Source organism: Elephantulus edwardii, unplaced genomic scaffold (assembly GCF_000299155.1).
Source record: "Elephantulus edwardii isolate Elephantulus edwardi_28Jun2011 unplaced genomic scaffold, EleEdw1.0 scaffold00205, whole genome shotgun sequence".
NCBI lineage: Eukaryota > Metazoa > Chordata > Mammalia > Macroscelidea > Macroscelididae > Elephantulus > Elephantulus edwardii.
The window spans coordinates 3,272,281-3,275,953 of record NW_006399955.1 but is presented as its reverse complement, the minus strand read 5'-3'; the positions used below and the strand labels follow the sequence as shown (position 1 = coordinate 3,275,953).

The 3,673-nt window shown below is 35.8% G+C and overlaps 1 pseudogene; it reads right to left on the bottom strand.

Moving 5' to 3' along the window:
* Window positions 1-436: 436 nt before the first annotated feature.
* Window positions 437-1,040, bottom strand: LOC102848340 (annotated as a pseudogene).
* Between the last annotated feature and the right edge of the window lie 2,633 nt (window positions 1,041-3,673).

Sequence of the window (3,673 nt, the reverse complement as noted above, 5' to 3'; positions counted from 1 at the left end):
AATCACTTGGTCCAGGATGCTCCTTTGGTACCACCACCAATATGCATACTTATCTGATCTCTTTCCAATTTGTTGCCATTAATAACATAAAACTAGTTTTTGTGTCGGTTTCTTAGTGGTTTTGGTTTGTTTGTTTTGGTTTTGGTTTGTGACTTGTCCCTAACAGTCTTGTATCTGAAACTCAAGAAGGAAACAACTGCCTTCCCAAACAGCTAAATATGTAGGTCCAAAAAAATAAAGTGTTTGTTGGATTTTTTTCTTTAAACTCTCTCACTCACTCCTAAGACCATTCTTCTCCTTCAGCATCCCAAAGATTAGCACACATTCTGCCCAGCTAGATAATAAAGTGGCAAACTCGTGGCACCACTGATATTACAGGACAGTTGCCTATAGGACTAAACTTCTGACTCTGGGCTCCAACTCCAACTTCATTCTTTTACAGATCATCATCCTCGTCTAGGAGAGCAGTTGTCTGTGCAACCTTTAAATTATGATCATATTGTGCTCTCAAAGCTGGTTCCATATAACTTCTTGTGGGGCAAGAGCAGGCATGGCAGCAAACTCTAAATTAGAGTCTCCAGTTAGTTTTCTAACAAGCCAAAGGAAAGAGTTTTCAAAGTTTAGTTACTTCTGGCAGAAATATCATGGTACTGAAGATTTCCTTTTGTGGAAAATGATGGATTTTGCCTTAAGTTTCCTGTCCTTAATGTCCACTTTATTGCTAGACAACAAAATGGAAATATTTTCACATACTTGAACCAGATACTTATGTGAGTTAGGAAAGTTCTAGTAAGTAAATCTTGATGTTAAATCGAACATTTTAATAATAAACTGGCTTGGATATAGTAGTCATCCTTAAAGCTCCCAAATTTCTCCTGGCCAGCTTTATCCCGGGCACTGAATTTAATTAATCCTCTATTGGTGTGGAACATGAGGGAATGGACCTCCACACACAAGGTAGCTACATTCTTCTCAAATTCACCAGTCAGGTGACGTTTCATGAACATCATTTTTCCAGTTCTACCATCACCCACCAACATAAGTGTGAACTGGACTTGGGGTTATCCTGGGATGGTCATAGTGATGGTTCTTCCAGAAGCATCTCTGGGCCCTGTCTGACTGAAGGATGGAAAGATCTGGGTTTGTTATTGTTGTTATGTGTTGTCAAGTCTCTTGTGACTCATAGGGATCCTATGTATAATAGTTCTGAACGCTGCCATATTCTAAGCCAATCTCACTGTCTCTGATACACCTCTCCCCATTATCCTAGTCACTAAGTAGATCCATCTCATTCAGGGTCTTCCTCTCCTGTGCCATCCCTCCACCCTTCCATACATGTAACCCTTCTCCAAGGTCTGTTCCCTAGGGGCAACATGCCCAAAGAATGTGTAATGGAGTTTGAAAATCCTTGCCTCCAAAGAGAAACTTGTTTTACCCTCTCCAGATCAGACCTGTTTGCTTAGCAGTCCACGGTATAGTCAATACTCTTCCCCAAAACCATGACCCAAAGGTATTGATTCTTCTATCATTATTATTCATTCATTGTCTAGCTCTCTAAAGCATAACAAGTAATTGTGAAGACTATGGCCTGGATCAATACCTTCGACTCCAGACTGACATAACTGTCCTTCAGCACCCTACAGAGGTCCCTGAGAGCAGATTTTCCCAAGGCAATTTGTCTTTTTATTTCCAAGAGTGGTGATTGTGTAACGAAGCAAGTTGAAATTGTTGAATTGATTCACCTTTTCAAACCCTTTTTCCATTTAAAGAACTAGAAAAGGCCAAAGACACAAGTGCTAGAATGCTTGTTGGCTGATTCTACTAAGATGAACATGGGTAGGAATAAAGACAACTGCTTCACCAGTACAATCAGCTTCTGTGAAGGTTCAGCAAACATGTCTAAGATGGATGGCTTCGGTTCATACACTTCTGCTACAAGTTCACAGGTTCCTGGAGAGTAGTCACTGGTGAAATGTAATGGAAAAATTTTTAGCAGTAAAATTCTAATAATACAGATGCTTATTGTTTCCACTTATGAGATAATAGACTTTTACTTGACTGACTGTCAAAAACTTTCCTTTTGTGGTTTTCAAAGGGAAGACATGCTAACAAGTAGTCACTGTGGGGAACATGTTTTCTAGTTAGGGTCTTCAGTCTTTCTATCTACCTCCCAGGGCCACCTTAGCATCTGTAAATGAGTAATTAGCACTCTCCCTGCTGATTTAGAATAATGGAAACCTTGACTGAAAAAGGTCAGAATTTGAGCACAGATCATTTTAGTTTCTAACCTTTCTTTTGAAAAGCTTCATTTTTTAATTTGCACTCATCTGTGAAGAAATAAACCTTAATCACCCTCATTTCCAGTATGCATACATCAGTCGAAAAAATAGGATCCAGAGAAAATGAAAATCGCAATTTCTCTTCTCTTTATGCAAAGTGGCATTGTGCCACAAAATGCAGTACTCTTCATCATTTTTATACATAACACTTAAATACTTGTGTAAAGAATGCATACATAAAAATATATGCCACAATTGATTCTCTTATTATAAAATATACCTTTTTAAGATTTTCCATTACAAAGTCTTTTGTATATACTTAACAAAAACAGTTTCTTTGATATATTGTACATAACTGCAGAATAGTATAATATTTATGTTTAAAAACATATCTAACGCATGGCTTTCCTAAGCTAGCTATTTATTCAAAATACATCGGCATATTATACACTTTCATTTAGTAGAAGGACAACACTCAGCACTTAACTTATTCTTTTATTAAAAATTTATTTCCCAAGCATTGGTCATATACAGGAATTCATGCAAAGGAAAATAACTGATTACTTGATTGCCAACCAAGACTCTTTTGAATATCATTTGTTGAAATAGCCAAGAACTTAGTTCTATTACTACTTATTTTTAAACAGGAAACACATCATTGCCTATTATTAAAGCAGTTTATTTCAATATTGTATATTTAGTATATATTCAAAATATATAAGCAAGACATATATATATTAGAATTTTATATTGCTTTTGCATGTAATGATGTATTCTGTATTATTTAGGGACATTACTAAAGCTACTGCAAATGATACTTTTGCATCAATAAAAATATTTTCATTAAATAGTTTTAAAGAGCATTCAGTTCTCATAACAAATAATGAGGCATGGAATATAATTATCTCTATCTTATACATATGGAAATTGTTCTACATATTGGTAAAAAAGCTTGTCCCAGTTTATAAAGTGATATAACTCAGTTCATCTCTAGAAACTATACACTTAATTACTATGTTACATTTTCAAATTGTTGTTTGTTATATGTACCATCAAATAGGAACCAATTCATAGCTCTAATAGGTTTCAGAGGCAGTAAATCATATGAAAGGAGGTATGTCCCTTTCACTTGGTAGTTCAACTCCTTACCAAAAAATAAGGAACATAGGCAACAGTGTTCTGAAGTAAAAAAGCAAACTTTAAATTAAAAAATGGGAAGTACATGCACATAAAGAAGTAATGTGAATGGTACTGCAGATTTAAGCAGTCTAGACATGCACAACATTTTAAACCAGATCAAGATCTTCAACGAGATGGAAAAGGCAATCTCCAATTTCGTATGGAATGGGAAAAAGCCCCGAATAAGCAAAGCACTCCTTAAGAATAGAAGAACG